The 27,362-nt window shown below is 35.7% G+C and overlaps 1 protein-coding gene across 3 annotated transcripts in view; it reads left to right on the top strand.

The window, feature by feature from the left end:
• Tsp (Thrombospondin) overlaps positions 1-27,362 on the top strand; it is a 265,557-nt gene that overhangs the window by 16,317 nt on the left and 221,878 nt on the right. The window lies entirely within an intron of this gene.

The raw sequence follows: 27,362 nt of genomic DNA, 5'->3' as shown, positions 1-27,362 counted from the left end.
TGGGTAAGTTACTTGTAAAAATGTAACGCGTTACAAGTTACTTTACTTTCTCTTAAAATGTAACGCGTTAGTAACGCGTTACTTGGCCCTAAAAAGTAACTGTTACTTTACTTCGAAAGTAACGCGTTACTAACGCGTTACTTTTAGGTCCGAAACTTTAAATATGTGAAAAAAAATATTACTTTGATTTTCCGTACTGCTATTACTACCGCTTGTAATGTACCATTACAGTTGAGAGTAATGGCAACTTTTTTTTTACGCACCCTGTACCTAGTAATTTTTTTTTTATTCAATTTCGGTTTAGTTACACAATTTATTTACTCTCTTTACTTCGAATTAAATATAATGAATCGAAAGGTTTCATTAGTAACCATATTCCCACTGAATAATATATTTTATTTATATTTTGATTAAGTGTAAATCCCATTTTCGGATATATAAGTTGAAAAGTTACAAGGTTTACCATTCTGACGTCATACCGAAACATAGTTCCGTCATTGGATATAAATTTTCTTAATTTCAGACCAATGTAGATTTTGGCCAGGTACCTAATCTTTTCCCTCACCCCCTCTCACTAGTCCATAGTCACTTTCAGATCCGGTTATATCTGGATTTGCCAAATTTCTATTTGTTTTGTAATTTCCGCGGCTAAAGTTTTCGTTCTGATTGGAGGAATTCTCCTACCTCTGGCTTTTTCGGCGCAATGTTATCAGAATAATCGAAGACACCTTACGAGGCGCAGCTTATAATTTCGCCTACATATCTGCGGTAAAAGGACTAGGATTTTAATAGAATTCAGGTAAAAATCTGATTTAATTTCATAGTTGAACATTGAAGGCTGTGTAGGAGCCCCCCCCCCAAAAAAAAGGAAAAAAATCTACATTTTTCGTAAAGAAACAATAAGTTAGTGAAACATCCAGTTCTGTTTACTAGGAAGCCATGTTTGCTGCCCAGCTAGAATAGACAGTGAAATAGTGACTTTATTTCTTTTTCTTCCAAATTCAGTTAGGGATTAGGGGAAATACGACCTGTTTTCGTATATTCTATAGTGTATATTTTAAATGTGATTTTTTTTTTTATTAAGTGTCTGTATGTAGTAGGTTTTGCAATGTTAACTCTCAGAATGGCAGCTTAAGCTAGCGTAAAAGGGCTCCTATCCCCTTTTCCAAATTGAACCAATTCTAGCGGGGGGATGGGTTAGTTATTATTTGTTTTAGGGCCTTTTCCCCTCTCAGGGGAAGGGTCCCTCAATAAACCTCGTTAAGGTGCCCCCAGGGCATCAATCTTTGGCAATCATTATGTAAACAATTGGTCAGGTCAATTGGACCTAGGGTTACCTTTCTCATTTTGCCCCCCTAAATTAAATAGAGCCGACTGTATATACCAACAAGGGAGTATTTTTCGTCAACATGCATGTAATTAAATGGTGCATGTTTGGTTTAGTTAGTTGTCTTTATGTATAGTATTAACAGTGGTGTATGTAGTTAGTAGTTTTGTGTGAGTGTGTGAATTTTCGGTTAGGACAGTGTATAAATATGCGTTAAGTTAGTACCATTTGTCTAACTCGAAGTATACTAAACCGGAGTAAATATTAAATTTCTGATTAATGAGTACAAGTATATATTTCAGTACACGGTAAATTATGCCTCCACTACAGCGCCATTGCGTCCGGTTTCGCTAATCAATTGTTTGTTGACATTACGACATCGCATGACTTAGTGATCTAGATTGTTTGATTTTGGACATTTACTCTCAAATTACTTCCCGTGGACATTGTTTTCGGTTCAGATGAGTATACCTTCATATAAGATAGCATGAGATCTTACTGTACTGAAAATTTCAGCTTGCTAGGTCCAGTAGTAATTGAAACATCTACTGAAATAAAGAATACCTATTTTCTTAATAGAAGTAAAGCCCATATGCTGTTACTGTTTGTTTCAAAATGTAGTATTAAATTCTCTTTTCCCGTGGCTGTAGAAAAATTCCATTGTTGCTTTAGTTTTATCAGCAAATTGGAAATAGATTAATCGTTGACAATTTAACTTTCAGTAAATACACGTATGATTTTTTTTTTAAAACTGCGAAGTAAATACAATTTGGGTGCTTCGAAACAAAGAGTACGTGGTTCGATGAATGTTATCGTGTAGTAGTTTGAGCGTGATAGATTGTGATAATTATATATATTTATTACTGTGTAATGTAAATATGTGTATGGCCTGCGTGTAAAATGTATGAAATAGGGTGTCTATAAAATATTACTTCGCGCAAAAATTAGTAGATAATGAATGAATGTAATGATATATTAATAATATGATATAAAATAATATGAATGAGATGATATGACACCTACATTTAAATGGATAGGCCCAGTGTATGTTATATAGTGAAAATATGAATACGTTTACTAAAAAAAAAAAAAAATCTCTCGCGTTTTGACTTCTACACCAGTACATTCATCCAACCGAGTTTGCTACTTGGATAGTAAATTGTAGTTGGGAATTGTGTGTTACTTCGCATTTAAGTACCTCATAATAACAGCCCCGGATCTTAAGCCTTTCAATAGATAGGGTAGCATCATGTGGGAATTACTTCTAAAGGGTGACAGAAATGATAATTAAGAAAACCAACTGCTATATCCTGTGATCATCGAAAAGTACAGGTTTCGGTCATTTGTACCTTTAACATTCATTGCCTCTCCGAGATTTTTTTTTTCGTTGCTTACCTTATTTATTTATTGTGCAGTGTTCATATAACTCAGTTCGGACTATCCGATTAAATCAACTGCTACTAAATTAATATTCATGTCATTAGCGTACCCGGACGTCGACCCCTAGTCCCCTTAAGGCGACCCCTAGTCCCCTTAAGTATTTTCATGTCTTTTCTTAGTTTAATTAGATGAGGGAAATTAACGACGTCCCAGACTGTGGCATGTCTGCGCGGGGTAGCCATCGGTGAAGTTTGGCAATAGAAATCACCGATCCAAAATTCAGTTTATTTAATTTTTTTTTATTTTGGCAAACTCTAATTAGGGATATCTTAGCTATTACTCTAATTTCATTACTATTCTGGAATCTTCTAGTTTCCAAGAGGTCGGATGATTTTTTTTTTTCTTTTGAAATTCTAAATTAACGCCGTCTCTAACCTTCCGGAGGATTTTCGGGACCCTGCTGGTTTGGGCCGGATACGGGGATCGGATTTCAATCTTACAACCAAACTCTTGTGGGATTGGGATCTGATGGACACAGAACTTGCATCCTTGGCAGCAGGGCGCTCCTTGAGTCTACGTATTTGAGTAGACCACCCTTTTGGCATGTTAAGAATATTTTGGCTATGGATTTTGTTGAGAGCGAAATTCGACTTTTATCTTTGTAGCGTTAGTTATTTCCCACTTAAGTCTTTGGCGCCCCTATTCTTCGTCTTCCTTCTTCTCTATCTCTCTCTCTGTCTTCATTACTTCGAGATTTTTTTTTTAAATTTTTCAACCTCCCCCCCCCCGGTTTCTGAAACTCATGAAAACATACAATATTCATATCACTTATTTCGATCGTATGTACTAACTGAGACATCGAGGGATGCAATTCGTGGAGGTATTGCAGCACATCTCAGGACCATTTTCGCGATATTTAATCCACCACGAGAGAAACTGACGAGAAGGTACACTATGCTTTCAGATTCCTAGAAACATTTGTTATTCATTGATCGTACAAATTATACCCATTGACGACTGATTTCTGGTTTTTCTTTCTATTGATTGGTCATATAGTGTGTATGTATTAATAGTTTGGGCCCACTAGTTTCGAATAACATTGATTTTTTTTTGTATATACATCTATATATGTACTTACATAGTTTTAAAAGTTACGTGCCTGCTCTATTTGTTGTATTTCCACCTCTTATGTCAACTTATTAAATAACACCAACTATTTTTTTTATACGCGGATCTTTAGTAAATTGAGAATGATTATTGATTATCGGGTTTACATATAAAGTACAATGTTGCAACCTTATGAGGGAAAAAAGTGAATTTTGATAGTCAGGGTTTTTGTTTTGTTTTTGAGCCAATAAAATATGAATACTTGTCGAATATAAAAGGTTATGTAGATATTAAATGTCGACGAAATACTACGATGGATATTAAAATGAAATTTATTATATTGAGTAATATGAATATATATATATATGCGAGTATGTATGTGAAGGGCTCGGTATTTACCCTGGTTTTGTTAGGTTGCCATAGATTTTTGACACCCGACATTTACCAACTATTTGTGATATATAGTATTACCGCGTAAATTGTAATAAATGACCTTTTGTTGAGTTGTTATTGATGTTTGTAACTATTAAAGTTGAATATCATGTTAAATACTGCATGTAAATAAAACAAGTAGCAGGTCGTAAGATAAGTAAAAATAACCCTAATCCTTATCCACATTTATTTTGCGAGATCATAGTGAAATTAGTAAGCTACGAAACAGTGTGCCCCACCAACGAATCCTTCTATCAGTAAACCATGAAACAAATCCTTCCTCTACGATCGGAAACCTAACTATACAGAGACTAGAATCTTTTGACTACACGATCTATACTAGGAAAAAATTAGTGATCTTAAATTCAATGAACTGAAATTTGGTTAATAATTTAATGTGAATACAGGAATATGGAAATATGTTCCCAATGTTTGGGACTGGACTCGATATTTTAAATCTTGATAAACTTTGAAATTTTATATCAAGTGCGTCAAGTGACGAAATGAGAAATTTAAATATATATGTGATATGAAGCAACTATTTGTCTATAGTTAAAACAAAAAACGATTAAATACTCTCATGGACACAAATCACAGTGCGTAAAGAGAGTTGAAAAGGGAGTTATTATCGACGTGAGAACAAAGACTCATAAAATTGTCGAAATGTCTCCTCTTGGGACAGAGACTCAATAAAATGTTACTAAAGTGGTTTTTTTAAAGAATGATTAACCAATTATATTTTTTTTCTTTCTTTTGCCCGCAATGATATGTATTCATTGCACTGAATCTTAAATATATTGACCTTTGAATTTTCTTTTTTTTTCCTTTATTTTTGTCTTTCGTCTTTTGTCGAATTTTTTTTTTATGTAATCCAACTTTTAATATATCTAGAAAGAGAAATGTGTTATTTGATCTTGTTGAAAGTAGTGGATTTCTGTGCATGCTTATGAAACATTCTTTTCATGTATAAAATTTTTCCTGTTATGTCAAACTAAGTTTTCTTTTATTGAAATGTAATAAATGTCTATAGAAATGTAGTTAGGTTAGTTTAATTCAAGTAAATACAACCCGAAGTATACATTGTCCTGTATGAATGTGTGTGTGAGTGAAATGTAGGTTTAGTATTAAGTGCACCAATTATTTTGACATATATGTGTGACTTATTATAATTAATGGTAGTTGGCAATTAAAGTCATTGAATGTCAATACTAACTTAATTTAAGTTGGCTCTATGAAGGAAGTAAAAAGGACCGAAGTAGCCTGAACAAATGATCATCATGGGAGAACTGTGAAAGTCAAAATCTTCGACAAATATGTGATACTTTGATTTTTTTTTTCTTCTTTCTCTGTGGTCGATTCTAACATGCCATCAACTTCGTCGTTCATTTTTCAAATATTGGATATTAGTCTAGAACTTCTGGAAATATTGAATAAACGGTAAAATTGAACTTTCTCATCTATCTCAGAGCTAGATTGGGATAATTCGGTAGTTGGGGTTAAATGGATCTAGGTCGGGGATGTATGGGTTAACATGTGTCTACCTCTGATCACCTTAATACCAAACATTCACCCAATAGCTATTGGAAATGATCCCAATTCGATAATTATTCACTTTCCTTTACCATATCTCTCAAAATATCCAGTAACAGTTTCCTCTTTATCACCTTCTTACTTTACCTCTTTCCTTTTCTATCTTCCTTTTCCTTTCTTCATCTTCTTCTTCTATTTTTAATAAAACTGAAAAGGGGGTCGTGACTGGGAATTCTATAGGTAATAAACACGGTCATGTATTTATTTATTTTATTTTTATTTTCTTTAGAAGTCCGATAAAAAGTTTTCTCGTTTCGATCGAACCTAGTATGTTCGAAATTAAGAAATGGGTAATATATTCCAATATAATTAGACATAAGCTGATAGCTTCATGAATATCCCCACCAGGGGTGAAGGGTTCCCACTCACGACTTATTCCGTGCATCACATTTGTTGCAGATTCTTTCTTCCCTCAATCAGTTTTAGATTGACGAGCCGTGACGGGATTCGTTGTTATGGAAACGGTGGTTTCTATGGCAACGGCCCTTCCTTTTTTCAGTTTTACGCTGTTATTATTATTATTATTATTATTATTATTATTATTATTATTATTATTATTATTATTATTTTTATTATTATTATTATTATTATTATTATTATTATTATTGCACTTCTGAATCGCTTTATGTAAATGCAAGGACAAATTTTTACTTGTTATATGAACATTTTCATATAATGTAACTTTGATAAAATGCCATATTGCGTTACTCGTAGGGATGGGCACGAGCGAGTTTTCTTTGAAACACGATTCGACAAGAAACATACAACTTTGAGCTTGACCCGAGAACTCGGCTCGAAAAATTTCCTCCAACTCGACTCGAATTGGGGTCGAGTTTCGAGTCGAGTCGAGCCAAATCCGGTGTGTAGTTTCGAGTACTCTCTTCAAGTATATTACATTGGCAATATAAGTATTATCAATGACACTACTACTACTACAACTTATATTATTATTATTATTATTATTATTATTATTATTATTATTATTATTATTATTATTATTATTATTATTATAAAAAACACTGTATATAAACATGAAAATAGGCGGTTTGTATTTGAATACTAAAAAAACTAGTTGAAATCCCAACCCCGGTAGTCGTGAAGTCTAGGAGTCAAGGACATTGTTCACGAGATTCTGAATTTGGGTTGAGGGTCTAGGTTGAGTGTTCGAGCTCGAGCCAAACACTGTTAAAAGTTATAGGGCACTGGCCAAATATCTTCAAAACTGCTCGGCCCGGGTTTAGAATTGTCAACGACTCGAGCAACTCGGCTCACAGCTCATTCACTATCGACCCGAACCAAGAAGTGAACCGAGCCAACAGCTCACCCAACCGACTCCGCTAGAGCCCTCGGCTCAGTTGAGCCGAACCGAGCAGATGGCTCATCCCAACCAAGCCAGCTCGAGTCGATTGTTCACCCAAGCGAGCCGGCTCCAGCCATCTTATCAGTTGAGCCGAACCAAGCTGAGCTTCTTATAAAAAATCTCTTATGGTCTCGCTATTGAGACGAGACGAGATGCGAGCAGTGTCCCCTCTCGTGAGCAACACTAAAAGTATTCCATATTATTGCTTAGCTTACATTTCTTATGGCTTTCGCTTTCCAGTGTAATCAGGCCATGATCTCAAGACGAGTTAAAACGAACGAGCCATTTATCAAACTCGACTGGACTCGAAACTCGACGCGAAAAACTGAATCGGCTAGGAACTCGACTCGAGAATATTACCTTTGACTTGACTCGAAACTCGACTTGAATTCGAATAGAGTCGAGTTTTATCTTGACTCGTGCTCATCCTTATGTGCTCATCCTTAGAAAAAATGGTTGCTTATTATTATTCTGCGAAACTACTTATATAATAATAACAATGTTATGTAAAATTAAAAATACAGAATATAGAGAAATATTACACTACAACTAATAAAATGAGAACACATGAACTGGGGGTGAATCAAAACTTGCCAGTAACTCTAAAATCGATACATGCTTTTTAAAGCTAGTTTCAAACTCTATAATCAACGGGACTCCAGTATAAGCAAACTGATATGAAATAACTCCAATATTACATACCATCAGCAAACTATTTTCTAGTAATAAAGTAGGCCTGCTCATCAGAACAGTTTATTCATATTAACCCCTTACTGTATGTCGTTAACTATGGCAGCCTAGTTGTTGATAAATATTTCCGCCGAGGCATTTCAGACACTTCACTTTGAAATTCTGTCCACCATCATCCTCAGCTCTTAAGAAAAAAGTATTCTTTCAAATGTTCAAATGGTAAAATATTTTCGTTCTCCATCTTTATAAAAAACAACACCAATCAAAGCAAAATAGACTACCGATATCATTGCACTCCTAGTTCACTCACTGAATGTATTGATTTGGAGCTGTCAAAATTTACGACAAAATCTTCCAGGTGCTTGCAATCAGTACACGTGATTTCCCTGAGGCTGTCCTCATCTTCCAAAAACAGCAAGTGGCACTACGAACTTATCTGTTTCTCTGTGTGTCGGTGACTGTCGGTCACTGACATACATAATCCATGCTCGATTGTTTCATTCTGAGAAATTTACTTACAGGAAAGAAACATTTGTTTCCGAAAAAAATACATATATTGTAGTTACTTATCCGAAATGTAACGCGAAAAAAGTAACGCAAACTAGGTACGTTACTTAAAAATTTGTAACGCGTTACCGTTACAGTTACTTTGGAAAAAATGTAACGCGTTACTAGGAAACGTTACTTAAAAAGTAACGCGTTACAAGTAACGCGTTACTTGCGTTACGTTACTTCCCAAGACTGCTCTGAAGCAGTTGATAGTACGATATTGAGAAATGAAAATGGAGTTGCACTTTGTTTACATAGAATTAGAAAAGGTGTAAGACAGTCCCAGACAAGAACTATGGCAATGCACGAGAAAGAAAGAAGTTTATGAAAAATATATACGGCTGATTAGGGACACGTACGAGGTCGCAAAGACTCAATGAAAAGTAGTGTGGGTATGTTAGAAGGGCTTACTATGTTAGTTGGCCTGCATCAAGGATCAGTTCTTCATATTTGTTCCTTTGTAGTAGATGTGTTGGTGGAGAGATGAGAAGTAGAACATTATTGAGTATACTGTACACGAATGATGTCATTATATCCAAAGATAAGGCGGACAAGAAATTGGAAGAATGGAGAAAGATTTGGAAGAGGAAACAATGACGATAAGTAGAATAAAGAAGAATATACTATGGTACCCAACAAAATGGCTTCAAGGAGAGAGATTACTATCTACTTCGAAATTAAAGTATCTTAAATCGTACCTCGATTAGAATGGATGATTACATGAGAAATCCAACATAGAATTCAGTCTGGTTGGTTGACCTGGAGAAGGATGAGCAGAATGCTGTGTGAGTAGAAAGTAAGTTGCAGGCTAAAAGACCATGTATATAAAACCGATGATAAGACCGGCAATGATGTACAGTAGTGAAAAACCTGGGCAATAACAAGGGCCCAGGAAGATGGAAATGGCAGAGATGAGAATGTTAAGATAGATATGTGGTGTGACGAGGAAGGTCAGAATAAGGAACAATTATATAAGAGGAATTATGAAGGTCGGACCCCTGAGTAAAAAGTTTCAAGAATGGATGCTGAGATGGCTGGGACATGTAGAACGAAGAGACGATGACTATGTGGGAAAGAGAATTGAAAATGTGGAAGTACAAGGAAGAGGGGGAAGATCCAAGATGAGATGAAAGGACAATATACTAGATGATTTGAGGGAGAGGGAATGGAAAATAGAGGACACCCAGGGTACAAGAAAATGGAGGAAAAGAAAGACGGAAAAGATGACTCCACATAAACATGGAGATGTGGAGACAAAGAAGATGATGGTGGTTAATAATAAAAAATCAAATAAGTGTGTCGCGATGCAATGGGCGTTTGTCGTCAGTTAAGAAAGGTTGAGAACCACCGATTAAGAACACGGCATGCAATAGGTATTAAAATGTCGCTGGTCTGACTAAACCCCGACATTAGTGCAGTTTATTACCAACAGAGACACTTCTTTTTTCATGCCAATGCTATATACTCATTATGGGTACATAGCATTACTTTCGCGAATGACAGAAGGAAATTAAAACCTGCTCCTGACAAAATTCCTTGCAACTCTCCCAGAAGAGGTATTACTGATAGTGCGGAAGAAAGGGTAATGGACGTTATAGTATTTTAGTACGATAGCAACGCCTTTCTTCTTATTACTAAATGGAAACAGAAAGCCCACTAGTTACTTCAACCTTTGGACTCAAAACTTCTAGATTTTTTCTCTGGAATCATGCGCAAAGTGTAATCAGTGAAATGTTGTAACTAGAATTATGACTTGGTGTGTTCTTAGGTAACTGTAGGGAAGAGACCGTGGGAAATTAAGAATTAGAATTAGAATCCAGACAATTGCTTGGCATACTTCTACGTTACCGTAGGGGAAAGACTGTAGGATACTTAGAATTAGAATCCACACCGTTCGCTTGGCATACTTCTTGGCAGTGAAGATACTGTAGGCTATTTAGACTTAGAATTAGAACCCACTCCGTTGATTTGGCGTACTTTTAGGTAACGGTAGGGAAGAGATTGTGGAATATTTAGAATTTTTCATCACTTATTTATTCCTTGGCAACGTGGGATACTTCAGCTAATACAAAATAAATTTGCTCAACAGGAATTGGCAATTGAGTAAACTTTCCAATTTAAGACGATGAAGATCCCTGGTAAATGATTCTGGTTGATATAAATAACATTGATTAGAGTTAGTATCTGTTTTCAACACCAAAGCTATATCAGATGGGATCTACAAGTAATCTTCTAACAAAGATACATCAATACGAAATATTATTTGCTCAGCATTCTTGACATTTTGTACTAGAAACTATTTGCTAGGTCAAGTTGTTGATACATGATGAACTAACACATGATTATCTTAGAGAATGCCTTCGGTGATAGGGATAGACTGCAATGATGAGGTGACTGGAGGGCGATGCTATTTAGGGATGAAAGTCGTTTGTATTTCTGATGCAATGTGCGTGACTTTAAATGTGCAGAACAAAGGGAAAATCTCATACATACAGAATCGACGTCTTACGTTCTGATATGCAGACAACGTACTCCACACCCTGCTCACCTCTGGTCTTCAGTTAAATGAGTTTGAGTAGTGCGTCGTACTTTCATCACATCACCAATATTAGCTTCCTTGTCTACACACTGACAAACCTCAACTTTTGGCAAGATAACACGCCTACTCCATATCACAAAGGTAACTAATGTATTCTATTCAGTATATACCTTCTACCTTGACTTGCTAGGTCTACGAATCTAGGTCTTATCGACCACATGTGAGACAGCATTTCATCGCTAGCCGCGCTCCAACAACAACAATCGCCCAAACACACCAGATAGACAACTGGTTACTTGCCCAAATAGTGTTAATGTGTCCAGTTAAGTATGATCACACGTGTATATACAACAATTATTGAGCCACCACCTTCGTGAATAACCACAGTACACTGACAGTTATCGAGACGATTTACATTTGTATGACTCAACGATGCAGATGTCAGATTCTATAAAGGGTGTAGACGCGTGTCAGTGTACTGTGGTTACAGTGACCTGTTATAATACTTTGAAGATCATTTTTTTTTCTCGTCTAAATCAGTTGTTTCAAAAAGGTTAAGATTCTCTGGGGTTGTCCTGAAAATATAGTTACGAAAAAATGACTGATTTGGTGCTAATTACAGTTATCTCAACGAGGTAATTAATGGAAGAAATGCATTGGTTTATATTTGTTGATGCAGTATTATATTTCATTTACGTGTACTCTCGTACGTTATTTCTTCCATTTCATTGGTTGAAGTTTAAGTGCCTTTTCAGCACCGAGGTAGCATGTCAAGACCTATTTTCTAAAGTTTTTTTTTTTTTTTAATTTCAACGTTCCATGATTATGTTGCTGAAGCTAAGGGAGACTGTGATGATGATAATAATGAACGAAAATAGTGAAATGAAGAAAGTTAGAGGAATCGGGAGAACCTCTAGAAAATCCACCTAGATAGTATTTGTCAATCACGAGGCTCACTTGGCGAGAGCTGAGATCGAACCATGAACCCACTTACAAGAGGAGTAAGCGCTTTTCCATTAAGCTGTTGCGGTCCCTAAAATGGAACTCAAATCACTACTTACATTTTAATCTGCGACTGGTAGCCCCCAGTGGAGATTAAACCTAGGAGTCTCTTGGTCACGAACGGGTGAAAGTTAAATTTCATTCTCATAAAAAAAAGTTTAATAAACAAACACATCTTATGCGCCAGTGTATAAAATAATGCATATTTTACATCGTATTTTATGACTTATTATTGAGTTTTGTTTAATGTGAAGAGTGGTTTGTTTGGGTTCCATATATGTTCAACTGCCTAGAAAGCTACAAAGTCTGTATTTTCTAGTTTTCTAATATCACTACAATTTTACTTCTTCCTAACAGACTCTTCACGGCTAGCTATAACGAATTCTTGAGAAAACATGTGCCAGGATTAGATCACGGTGAGGAAGTTGAAAAGGTTTTCCGTCTAGTTGAATAATTTGTCACTTCATTCGGAGAATAAACGACACGTCAGGGAGTAATGAGACGGCTTCTTAAGAAGATTGGTTAAATCAGCGCAGGTCTCTTTTGAGGAAGTGGATGAAATGACTATGCTACTTAAGCGTCTTACAGTTAACTCTTTTATTTTATTTCAAAATGGATCATCGTTATAGTTTTACCCTCTCTTTTGTTTTCTTTTTGTCACTTACTAACTGGCTTAACCAAAACTGGTGACATGTTACTCACTGCCCACTTTTGATATGTGTTAATTAAATAAACATTGTAATATTACGGAAATTCCGTTGAATTAAAAGAATGAACAACTTCTAGATAAAGATTCAAACTTCACGTAGTGCTGTTTTATAACTAGGGATGCGCACGAGACAAGTCGAGACAGGATTTTTCTGACAAAATTCGAGTCGAGACACGGCTCTTCCAATAGAGAAATATACATTTTTCGAGTCGATACATCACTTTTACAGCACATTTTCGAGACGAGACAGCCACAAATCTTGTCTCGTGCGCATCCCTATTTATAACTACAATCTAGCGCAGATGCAGCAGCGGTGGCTCAGTGGTAGAGCGCTCATCAGGTACTTAGATCTTTGCTCGCTCCAAGTGGACTTTCTCGTGGGCAAACATCGTGTGCGTGGGTTTTCTCATTGTTCTTCTGTTTCCTCCCACTTTCTTCATTCCACCATTTTATTCATTTTCATCATCACCGTCTCTGGATCCTCGACATTTGTCGGGATTGCCACCCCTGTTATATATGTGGTCCTGATGATGATATATCTGGACTCAACGTTGGCTGCACATTCAAACACACACAATTTTTAGGTAATACCAATTGGTAAGTTTTTAAGAACACAAATGATTACCTCAGCTTGAACTCAACTTTAATGAACTTAACTGTGGCGTTAACAGCCAATAGCGCAGTAATCCAATAACGTGTTTGGCAAGGGCGCCAATTTCTCTGTAAATTTAGGGGGGGGGGGCATTCAGATGCAGAAGGTATGTATATGAGGATTTCAAAACAAATTGCATTCAAATTATGCCAAATATTGTATATTCACAAATACAAAAGGGGTCCATTTGAGCTTTGGGGGGCCCATCCCCCCAGGATCGGCGCCCTTGGTGTTTGGGACCATTTGTATACATACCGTTTATAAATATATATACTGGATTTGATTTTTATAATATAGTTATCTGTCAATGCTTAATTTATGAGTTGATTTTATATACAGTAAATCTTCATGATTATAATATATATATCAGCAAGAGCAATGTCATGGCAAGCAACACCAAAATCGAGTCGTTGCAAACAATACGTAATCTTTCAATCCCCCTTTTGATACGTCTCTCACCATAAATTGACAAACCTCCAATTTGTACTACGGGCCTCTCCTATTCTTCGTTTTTACGTAAGTGTTGCTTTCTTAATTTATAATATATTAATTGACACCATATCATTTCTCAATCTTTTTTTCCCTTTCATCATATCATAACTTTTGTGAAGTCCTTGAATATATGATAGTATTTCTCGTCAAACCAAGTCAGAATCAATTTAGATTTATTTATTTATTTATTTATTATTATTATTTTTACAGAATTATAGCTATTTAAAGGACCAGAGATCCCGTGTACCTTAAATACCTTTCGACATTTTCTCGTAGAAGCATAAGATGTTCTTTAGCTGGCCTAAATTCCCAAAGCTGTGCCATTGGGATATAGTTATTTCCACCGAACAATATAAGATGTTAGCCAGTGTCGTTCTAGTGTGTGTAGGCTATACAAACCTTTGAAAGTCTTTCCAGGAACCATTATTTATCCCTATACTCTCTTCGATTCTTCTTTTGTTTACCTTCCATGAAACAGAAAACATTTTACGTAACATACGGAGTGAGAAAGGAGGCTCATTCTGTCCAATTAGCAAGGAGCGTGTATATAGTATAACTTAGGCTTTCATAGCCTTTCTTTGGAAAGTAGTCGGAAGCTTGAGGAGACGAAGAGTAGAAAGGGGAGATCCAGATTAACATTAGTGACGTCGGAGCTAAATTTAAGGGAATATTGTGGTAGCGGGAGCGGAACGTTAATTATTAAGCACGTATTAATGTGTTGAACTCCATATAGGTTACGAAAACATTATGGCTTACAAACATCATATATCAGGAAATTACGAGCACACGTGGAGAAAATAAAGGTTAATAATAATAATAATAATAATAATAATAATAATAATAATAATAATAATAATAATAATAATAATAATAATAATAATAATAATAATAATAATAATAATAATAAACAGTTTTGAAATAAACACATATTTTAAGAACCCAAATACAGTATGAATTTCAAATACAGTATGTCAGTTGAATTTTACAGCTTCTTCACTGGATTTGTTTATTACTTTAGAAAGTATGATAAATCCTTTTAGTAGGCATCTGTAACTACACACCTTATATAAAGGAAGATTAAAGGTGGAAAGATAAAAGAGTCTGGATTGCAATTGTTAACATAACATGGTTATATCTTTAAAATTCCTTAAGAAAATTGGTGTTTGTACTTTTAATTTAAGATAATTAAAGACATTATTTCAGCGTTTTTGATATTTCCCTGAGAAAGGATAAGCGGAAAACGAATGAGAGTGTTAGAATTGTCTGCAGAGAAAATAACAATTTTACACATTACTGAGAAGAGGAAGAGAAACTGGTTGGCACATTGGCTAATAAGGAACTGTCTCACGAGGGAAGTGTTAGAGGGTATGGTGGCAGAAAAGAGGGAAGAGGCGAAGGAAAGTGCAATTGATGGACGATATCAAATATCGTACGTGAAGTCGTGGAGCATGGTAGCCTCTCAGCTGCAGCAAGTGACCTCCCAATAATGGCAGAATACCTATGATGATTTAGAAGTGAAGAAAAAGGTGGAAAGAAAAAAAGATTTGAGGTTGTTATTGTTAAAATATAATAACATGACCATATCTCGAAATTCCTTAAGAGTAGAGACATGCAAATTAAAGACGTGTTTCTGATGCTTGCCATAGAAGAGAAGAAAAGGGGTGGGAAGAAAAGACGTGGGGGTTGTAATTGTTATAATAAGATGATCATATTTCGACATTCTTTAAAAGCGGGTTGCCATGTTAGAAGAACTTGTAGCTGTCATTTAAAAAAAATCTTGAAACTCTACCATATTTCACCATGTACACATAGTTTTGAAAGGGTCATAAAACATTTTTTCCATCTTGCAAGGAGTCGAACAGTGTGCAACTTTCTGGGATGTCTTGCTTGCTACGTGCTATCGCCCTCCCGCTGACATAAAGGAAAAATCAGTTTCGCCGCTTCTAAAACAAGGGATTCTTTTGGACAGGGAGGGGGAGTGCGCCAAAATACATGTTTTTAATGAGGAGGTTCACTGTTTGTCCACTAGAGTGCAGTACTGCATAGGTGGAAATACCTTTGTTGCTTTCAAGAAGTTGTAATATGTACACAGTAAATAGAAAGATCGGGTTACAAGTTTTTATTTTATTTTATTTTATTTCGATTCCCGGTTGGAGAGCGTTTGGAATTTTAACTGTTCTCAATGTTTCTGTGTTCGTGTCCCTGCCGTTCTAGGTTAATAGAAAAGCGAATAAAACAAGTAAAAACATGGTATTAAGTAGATAAGCGAGTTAATGAAGCACGTTCGGTGAATCAGTTAACTTTTTTTTCTTTTTTAAAAAAAGAAAAAGTGCTGGAACGTTTTCCTCTGGGGCGTTGGGTCCTTGGTTCGATCCTCGGTCAAGTAAGTTTGTGGCGAACAACATTGCGTCCGTGTTTTCCTGTGGTACTTCCGTTTCCTCCAACATTTTCATTCCATCAACCCTTCCATCAGCATTCACTTGCTTTATTCGTCGTCTCATTTAGCCTAAAGAGCATAATTGTGGGACGTTAAACTTGAAATATTTTAAACAGCTGCTTTAACTATTTAGTTTCTTGACGATTAACTATTGTATGTCATCACTGGGCTATGAAAATTTAAAACTTAGGACTGCTATTATATTCTTATATTTCCATTGGCTTATGAAGAACTTCATCAAGGGAGAGATTCAAGCACTCAGCCTCTTGTTCTTCCGGGACCCGCGTGATTTTGTACATTATATCTTAACATAGTAAATGTTTGTTTTTCCGTAATATCTTGCTTAAGGGGGGTTAAAGCCCCGGAACCTTCCATGCGTACGCTACTGAATAAATTCTTCAGTTTCCCGGGGATTTTAACACGCTTCTTCCTACCGTAGTTGTAGGTAGTAGGTCTTAATGTGGCAGAAAGATATGTGGTCATTGTTCTGGTAGAAGTAACTATGTCCAGAATATTACTATTGTATACCTGTTTCAAATATTGAGAATAGAGGAGTTTGTGACTTCTGTCTTCAAAACAAAAGTTCATTTTAACAACTTTCTTGGCTACTTGTGGATTAATACTTAGTGTACCGGTACTCCCTGCCATTCAGGCCCGTAGCTAAGGGTGTCCAGGAGGCTCTGCCACTTGGAACTACCTTCAACCTCCCTGAAACTTTTAGTTGTTAATATGTATGTATGAATGTAAAATGAATTTAAGTCAATACCACATGACTGATCTCGTTCCACCCTGTCTTAATGTTCTGGCCACATGGGGAAGTCCCGGGTTTCATTTCTGGTGGTAAAGCATGTGGTTCAATTTATCACGTTCACCTTGAATACATATCTGATATAATAATTAACTAAAGGGTAGTTAACCTTCTTAATATACGTACTGTATACAAGAATTAGAATGCGCTGCGATGGCTCAGTGGTAGAGTGTTCAGCTCTGGACGTGGGGTTGCTGGTTCGATCCCAGCTCGTGCCAAATAAGCTTTGTGGTGGACAAACTCCGTGTACATGGGTTTTCTCAGGGTTCTTCCATTTCCTCCCGCTTTCTTCATTTTCTATTTCATTCACTTCTCATCATCACTTTTTCCTTTACCCCACATGGCATAACCGTAGGTCGTAAAACAGAAATATTGAATTTCATTTTTATGTTCAAGGATTAGGATATTAGGTAAATTTTCTCCTTTAACTTCTATTGCATACAGGAACTAGGATATTAGGCAAGTTTCTTTCGTTTAGCTTGTAGGAATAAAATTATATATATTACAGATGTGACTTTTCTTAGGAGCCGCCACTGGTGTGTGCGTGTGCGTCTACGAATAAAGTAGACATTATGATTTAATGGTAATTGAAATTACGACTATTTTCTTCCAGGATTCTTATTTTCTTTCCTTTCTGCATTCTTCTCATTTCTCTTTATGATATCTGAAACCAGTTCCTTTGAGCTAGGTTATAACTTCTCTCCTTCCTTCTTCACCACGCCAAGAAAAAGAAAATAATAAAACCAATAAATGTGCCATAAAGGAAATTTGATTATGTCTAGTACCATGTATTGTGTAAATAAATATACTGTATATGTGTGTGTATGCGTAGGCATATGATTCCCTATTAAATATGTAATACTATTCCAGGAAATTCCTCAACACTGACGTTGGAATGTTGTTATAGGAAAATAAGCTTGAATAAAAATAAAAATACTCTGGTTAGAAAAAGAGAAAAATAGGAACAAATATATTACCCCAAACTATGGGCGATCAGTTTTCAAGAATTTTGGTGAAACCATCTGCGCGTTTTTCGGATTGTTTGGTAAATTTCCAACTCCTTTCCGAGCTAATAAAAAGGTTACATAAAGTTCTTCCATGGTCAGAGATTATATTAAAGTTGATTCTGAGGCTGTTATGCGTTTTTTTTCTCATAGTAGTAATTAAATACTTCTTCTTGGCATAGTGCCTAACTGAATGATTAAAAGAAAACTTTTACCATTACACCTGTATTTAACGGTTGTCGAAGATTAAGAAAATTGTGTAAGATATTTTTAACATGTTTTTCAGTGTTACCTTGTTAACCATTGATGATAGTAATAGAAACTGGAAATTCTAACTAATATATATATATATATATATATATATATATATATATATATATATATATATATATATATATATATATATATAATGGTATTCTTATATGTCTCACTGACCCACTTATATTTCTTTGTATATGAAATATCAGGCTCTACTGACTGATCGACGCCCAAGCCATATATTTGATATCTGGACAGTATATAGGATTTGTGACGTAAGTTAATAGTAATGAGTTTTTTTTTTTAAATTCTACTAGGAAGGGGCAATAGAGATGGGCGATTATTATAATATGATGTTCATATCGCGGAACCCTTCAACATTTGAATATACTTTGATTATTGTATCGCTGTGTGCATGCAATATGTGTTAGTGTACGTATTTCTTTTTAAAACTAAGCTCCCTTGCAGCTAAGCGGTTAACATACGCACTTCTGCGTAGGAGACTCGGGTTCGATTTCCGCTGGGAGCTAATTTGATTCGGATCACATTTGAAGCTGTAGGTCCACATCTCATATAGCCTCACTGCTTAATGGGATACAAAACTCAAATCATTTTTTTTAAATCATAAGAGTAACAGTGAGTTAACAGAGTTTAATGGGGGATTCTTAGACAAGATGCCTAATGCCGATATCTAGGAATACCTAAAGGCTACGTGAAGCGAATCACGACGTGATTGGGAAAGGAAGTGGCCCTTTTAGTTGTCGCCAACTTGAACATCAATTTGATAATTTAATAAATAAACTAAGATAAATCTTATTTTTGATTTTTACGTATGTCTCATTATTAGTTAATTAATATCGGACTTCCGAAGAGAAATCTAATTGAATTTATTGACCGACAACTCCCAGTCACGACCTCTCTTCAGTTTTATTAAAGGTAGGAAAGACTGAGAAAGACATAGATGAAGTCAAGGGGAAGGTAGAAGAAAGAGAGGAGGAGAAGAAAGCAGAATAGAAGAAAGAAAGAGGAAACTAGAAATGAAGAAGTACTGGATAATTATGGAAATATAGTGAGGAAACTTAAACAAATATTAAAAGGTGTTTCATATCCGAATTTTATTATTCGAGAATCAATTCTGAATTGTTCCTGATGAGACACACGTTTCCTCATACTACTCCGACCTGAATCTAGGTAACTGCACAAGTTGAAGTAACCCTGACCCAGCCCAGATGATGAGAAGTATTAATTTGATCATTTATTCGTTGTTTCTGAGCATCGAACAACTTTTATCCAGTGACTGATTTTACATAGTGGAGGTCGAACACAGATTTGAGTTAGCCAAGGAAAGAAAAAATTCAAGTGATACATATGTTTTCCACAAATCGGAATTCTTGAAATTCTTGAAAAGATTATCGTTACCCCAGCTTATTCTGTTGTTTCCGCTTGCCTTTCAGAGCCGATTCAGATTAATTTAGAATTAGTTATCCTTCATGACCTCGGTCATGAATCAATATACACATGTCATAGTCAAACACATACATAAGAAATGTTATTATTCTAAACCAACATTAGAGATTACTACTTAAAACTAAAGTTATCACTCATTCACACTCACACACAAGCATACAGGACAATGTATTCATACAGGTAAATCTGCTTTGAAGAAAAACCATCACCTAGCTACAGTTTGTTAACATTTATTACACCTATCAAGAATAAACACAAAGAAGATGTTAATTACATGCAAATCAGTGTACATATAGTTATATGATTATACATATAATGCTAAATTATTTCAATATAAAATTAATATTGGAAAGGAAAGAAAAAACATTTTTAAAAAGAATAAAATACGAATTGAACATTGGTAACATCGAATCATATATTGTATATGAAGAAGGATTTTATTTTTTTAAAAAATCTGTCAAACGAGTCTTTTCTCGTCGTTTCAGATAACATTTTACTCCACGTGTCTTTACGGCACCTATTTGGCGTCCAATGAACGTAATTAGTCTTTATTCGAATCTACACATAAAATAGTATTTATTTACTACTAACACATTTTCAGTTTATAGGATTACTTATTTATATATTTTTATCCATTAGTGAATTACGAAAGATAAAAGAATTCTGTCATTGGCTTCAATTTAACTAACTCACTTATATCATTACTTCATTTATTATTTAGTTAACTGAACATCTCTTAGATTCTCATCATATTATATGTTATTGCAAACTCGCATACTCGAAGTCATATTCGCACGATTTATAAGAACTAAAATTTCTTAAATTCATCGAGATTTTTGATACCACTGTCGAAGGATAATTAATATGAAATTGCAGAGGTTGTTAGTCACTTCCACATCAAGATCACGATCACTAAGATGGCACACTATTCAGGTTTCAGAGGTTTGTGTATGTCAAGGGTAATGAAGATACAAATGTATAGGAAAATTCCAGGTTCATGAGGTTAAGGATAGACTTGGTGATAATTTCGGGTTACGATAACCTGCCTTGTTTACATGGAACATGCAATCAGTAAAGTAATATTGGGTGTTAAAATACACATAGACCTACAAGTTAATTACATTGTAAGACTAAGGATGTGGGTTAAACATAGGGCGGTATATTTCGAATTTACGCTTTATAATTATTGAATTTTATGAAATTATGGCAAACAATGTAACCGCTCGGGGTAGGGAATAAGACCCTTTATTCACATTCATCAAAGTATTTCAACATTATACGTTTTTCTTTAATATCACATTTACATTCATTACACATTTATAATTCAATATACATATATTTAATCATTATTTTACCATTTCAAATTAATTATCTCGCTCAATAAAAAATTTTAGGTTGCAACACTACATCATGCACAATGAAATAAATTCGACTATACGACGAATGAATAACCGCAAATTATTGTAATCACTTACAACCTTAATGATTTCAAAATAATAAACATTCAAATTATAAGGCAGATACGTAAACTGAACTATGACACAAGAATTTAGTTATCATACAATTTGCCTTCCGGATGATAAGATCTCAAACTTTAACAAACACTCATGAGCCCAAATATCTATACGAAAAATCCATCTCTATGGCACTGAATCGAAACAAGAATGGAGATTATGAGTATTACAATGGTAAACTTCGATCAGAAAATGGTAAAGGAAAACAAAAGCAAAGTTAGATTGTATACTATGCGATCGATCACGACTACAACGGGTCAAATAGTGATGGGAACGGTCCCTTGATATCTTACAAAAGTAAGTAACTCCATGAATTGTATCTCATAATATCTCAATTGAATATTCAAGTTCAAATAAGGTATATTAAATGGTTGACATGTCAAGTTAAAAACGGGGGAGGAAAAGGCTGAAAAAATTTCTTAGAGAAGAGAAATAGAAAGATAGCTAGAGAAGAGAACAGAGGCGCGCCAAAGGAGAAAATAAGATAGCACACTAACTACTACAAAGAAAAGTGGTCGAATTTGAACACATGACACTCGTCAACCAGGCCCGTATCCAGGGGGGTCTAGGGGGGGCCGGGCCCCCCTAAATTTTGGCTGGCCCCCCTACAATTTTCACGGTAGGCTTGCAAATGAACTATAATGTGGTAATATGGTTGGATCGGCCCCCCCTAACTTCAGCCGGGCCCCCCCTAAATTTTGGGGCTGGCTACAGCCCTGTCGTCAACTTCACAGCCAAAAATATATTTTAATATGCCGAAACAGATGGCCTATTAATTGCGTGGCCTAAGATATATATTTCCAAGTGCGAAACGAGTCCGTGTCCAGAATGAGATTTTCACAAAGACAAGGGCTTTATGGAAATTCCACTACACGCTGTATTCGGTTACGCCATTGAAGACGCGGAAATACCGAAAGGGAGGTGTGATCGCTTAATGTAAAAAAATTCTAATACAAAGAGTATCCGGCCCCTCAGAAACTAAGAAGAGTTCAGATTAAAGTATGGAAAACTAGTATAGAAGTCGATAAAATAAAGAAAATCCTAACGGGGTTTGCCAAAATTAAAAAAAAAATAATCAAATAATTTTGTACTGGCAACTTAATATAAGTCAAATTTTGCCAATCACTCCCAGTCCGCAAGATTTGCTGCATCTTGAGGCGTCAACTAATTTGAAACACTATATCTTTACAAATAAAAGAAGTGAAGATTCATGGACATTATGATTACTTGACGGTCTGGTACGGGATTATGAGATTCTACTGTAATAAATCTAACTATATTATTTACTCTTATTCATCCATACGAACAGTGATGAACTCGGCTTAGTAGATTAGTATATATATATATATATATATATATATATATATATATATATATATATATATATATATATATATATATATCACTTATATTCATTCACATTTTGTATCCTAGATTCATTTCTAGACACCCTATTCTTTAATTATATCCAAGACTGTTCAAAGCAGTCACATTCTATACTCTCAAAATCTACATGCCACTAAAGAAATCATCGAGCACTGACCGATACATGAGAACTCGCATGAACCAAGACTCAACTCTTTCAATACAAACCACACTCTATTTACACTTTACAGTTTAAATGTCATATATACGCAGTAGAATTCAAAATTACTTACTATACTCTTCGATAAATATACTGGTAGCCTGACATCAACAATGAGATTAATTACCGAAATGAAAGAAAGGGAAAATTTTGAAACTATGAACTGACGATAGAGATAACATCATGTATACTAGCTTGTATTTAAGCACGAAAGTAAAGTTTATTTTTGAAGTTTATTTAAGTATTTCGCTACAGAACGGACAAGCTCTTCAAGATAGACAACTAGTAAGGTAGGCCTACTTTATTGATTTCACTATACATACGGACTGTGGCTACCATATAATTTCAAATATTGGCGAAAAATAAGCATTTTAATTTTACTAATCGTCTTAACTATGTTGATAAACAAACGGCTCTGGATCCGTGAATATTCATTAGCGATTAAAGGGTGTCAGAAGGCGACAATAAACTTTGTACTGGAAAACGAGGTTTGTACTCTATTAGAAGCAACCACAAGTTGTATATTATGAAATAACGATACAGAATCACTACAGATTTTCATTACGGACGAATTTACTTATTATGTTAGGCCAGAAGAGATGAATAATTACGAATCAACAATACACAGTCCTTAAGCAAGTTATTAACAATTTCACACATACTACATCACATACGAACTAAGACTACACATACTAATACATATCACTACAGACATTTAAATCCTACATATCTAGACTAAACAAATCACTAAAATCACCAGATTTTCAATCGGCTCTGATGCAAAAGAAGGAAAGGGAAATAGTCCGGGCCAGGTGGTCCTTGCACTCAAACTAACCCATGTTTTCAGTTATGAGATAGTTATAGCCCGAGAAGGACATATCAAAACTATTAAATGAAAGACCCCTTTCCTAGATGGAAGGGAACCTTTACGAAACTATTTATCTCATGATACGTTGGAAGCTGTCAATTTAAGAGTAAAATAGGAGTCCCTAAGAGTTTACACTGACATAGTAATATTGAACTTAACTAACAGTAAACCGTATACCGCCATATCTATAAAAAATCACATATACTATATATACAAACTGTATTGGACAGGCTACCGAAACCTAAAATGAAATTTTGGAGGGTGAAAGGAATATTCTAAACGTTTTTAAGGCACCAAATCTTAGTTTGAAAATCACTCTAAACCTGAAAACCAATGCACTTCACACATATCCATGAAATCAAATATGGCGATCCTGATACGTAACTTGAAAATCCATCCTTCACGTCTAGGGGGTCTAAAATATTCTGCCAGATATTACATTGGTGGACAAATTCAGAAAACTCTACCCAAATACTGACCTATGACTTACATTGAAATAAAAATGTATAATTTAAGTAATCATCCAATTGAGGTGCCCATATACAGGAATTTACGATGAAATCTATATTATAAAATTGAAGGTGACTATGTTTGTGACTCTTAATCTCTTGAACCGCACGACCGATCTCGATCAAATTTTCAACGTAGATGCGGTTCTGATCTGGGAGTGTTTTTAGCTATTTACTTTGACGGTACAACTTAGGGGAGTGGGACGAGGGGGACAGAAAAAAATAAATAAAACTTAATAACTCTTGAACCACCCAACCGATCTTGATCAAATTTTCAATGTTGATAAGGTTCGGGACTGAGATGATTTTTATCATTTCATTTTTACGGAACAACGTAGGGAAGGGGATGGAGGGAAGATAAACAAAAATCAATAAATATAAAAATAAAAGTGACTATGTTCTTGAATTAATTACTTTAGAACCACCCGATCGATCTCAATCAAATTTTCAACATATATGAAGTTCAAACCTGGGAAGTCTTTTATCATTTCAGCTTGACAGTAGATCTTAGGGGAGGGGCAGGGGAGGAGGGGAAATATATGAAAATGAATAAAACTTAATAACCCTTGAACCACTCGACCGATCTCGATCAAACTTTCAGCATAGATACGGTTTGTGCCTAGAATGTTTTCTTTATTTCACTTTTACAATGGAACGAAGGGGAGGGGAAGGGGGAGATATATGTAAAAAAAAGGTAAAAATAAAAATGATTGTCTTTGTGACTTCATCATGGTTAAACCACCCGACCGTTCTTTAAAAAAAATTCAACATACATGAGGTTCGGACCTGAGATGGTTTTTATCATATCACTTTAACGGTAGAACTTAGAGGAGGGAGAGGGGAGGGGAGAAATCTATAAAAATAAATGAAACTTAATAACTCTTGAGCCATCAGACCTATCTTGATCAAATTTTCAACAAAGATAAGATTCGGGTCTGGGATGTTTTCGTTATTTCACTTACGGTGGAACATAGGGGAGGGGAATGGGGGAAGATATATGTACGGGAGGAAATAGGAGGGGAGATATATAAAAATAAACAAAACTTAATAACTCTTGAACCATCGGACCGATTTAGATCAAATTTTCAACCTAGATTAAGTTCGAACATGAGATGATTTTTGTCATATCACTTTGACAATGTAACTTAAAGAAGGGGATAGACATGTACAAATGAACAAAAATAACCGATATTAGTTGAATCTATAATTTTTGAGGTCGCTGAGATGAATAGTGACAATTCTGATGCCTTTTAAATCCAAATTCAGGCCCGCAAAAATTGTGGAGGTTAATTATATATATATCTATATCTATATATATATATATATATATATATATATATATATATATATATATATAAAATCAAAATTACCAATATAAGTGTCGAATTCATACTTTTCGAAGTCACTGAGATGAACAATGATACTTTCGATGCCTTGGACCGCAACATGGGGAGGAGAGGAGATATATAAAAATCATCGAAAATGACCAATATCAAGGAGCGCTTTAGTAATAGTAAAAAGTGACTGACTAACGAAATGTATTACTATTTTTTCTTAATTTAACCCAGCGAAGCGGATGCTAGTAATATACGAGGGCTGTCTAAAAAGTATCCGACCCTTGGCCAGAAAAATAGTTGCGAATACCTGACAGATTTGGGACCCTAATCCCCTTCAAAGTAGGCCCCTTGTGCTTCCACACACTTAGCCCACCGATCCTTCCACTACTGGAAACACCGCTGGAAGTCTTCTTTTGGAATGTTGTTCAGCTCCGTCGTCGTGTTCCGCATTATGTCTTCTCTACTCTCAAAACGGGATCCCTTCAGAGGCGTCTTCAATTTTGGAAACAACCAGAAGTCACAAGGAGCCAGGTCTGGAGAGTAGGGAGGTTGGCGAACGGTTGTAATTCCATGTTTGGCTAAGAACGTGTGGATCAATTGGGATGAATGTGCTGGGGCGTTGTCATGATGGACGTGCCAGTTCTTTGCTGTCTACATGTCTGGCCTTTTGCGCCGGACTGCGTCACGGAGTCGCCTGAGAACATCTTGATAGTACTCCTTTGTCACTGTTTGTCCTTCCGGTGCGTACTCGTGATGCACAATTAAACGGGCATCGAAGAAAACAGTCAGCAACACCTTGATTTTGCTTCGCACCTGCCGCGCTTTCTTCGGCCTTGGAGAATCGGGATGCTTCCATTGAGACGATTGTTGTTTTGTTTCTGGGTCGTACCCGTACACCCATGACTCATCTCCAGTTATCACGGAATTCAGATACCCAGGATCAGTGTTGGTGGTGTCCAGAAGGTCCTGTGCAACGTCAAAACGGGTGTCTTTTTGTTCCTGAGACAACAACTTGGGTACAAATTTAGCAGCCACTCGTTTCATGTTCAAATCGTCACGCAAAATTGCATGTGCAGAATCTTTACTCACTCCAACATCTTCTGCAATCTCCCGCACTGTCAAACGGCGATCTGCCATCACCAAATTTCGCACCCGCTCAACAACAGCTGCATTCCGAGCAGTTTGGGGCCTGCCGCTACGCTGCTCACTCTCGACTGATGTGCGGCCATCTTTGAATCGGTTGAACCATTGTTTAATTTGTGTTACACCCATCGCATCTTCTCCAAACACCTGCTGAATCTTACGAATTGTTTGGCTTTGAGAATCACCCAGCCTGTGACAGAATTTGATGCAGTATCTTTGCTCAATTCGTTCAGTCATCTTGCGAGAAACACTAAATCCGACGAACACTACCAACAGCACCTCACTTCGCGACCACCAGCTCACGACTGGCACACGCGAACGCGGTGAAAAAATTCAAGCATGCGCATTAAGGTTCCTCCTTCCACCGTGCACGGTGGCGCCGCCTGAGAATCACTACTTTGCGTGGAAAAAATTAAGGTCGGATACTTTTTAGACAGGCCTCGTATAAATAAAGATTATTCCCCGAAATATAATTTTCCTAATTGTTGTGAAGCTCCTGAGTTAATTTTGATTTGGACAAGGAACAATATATAAAATAATATGCTACCTCAACTGTAGTTGAATATTACATACTGACATGAAATTTGGCATTTAAACTTTTTA

This window comes from Thermobia domestica, chromosome 2 (genome assembly GCF_964235325.1).
Source record: "Thermobia domestica chromosome 2, izTheDome1.hap1.1, whole genome shotgun sequence".
Taxonomy (NCBI): Eukaryota; Metazoa; Arthropoda; class Insecta; order Zygentoma; family Lepismatidae; genus Thermobia; species Thermobia domestica.
Note: the sequence above shows the minus strand (reverse complement) of the source record. Positions and strands in the feature narration are given on the sequence as shown.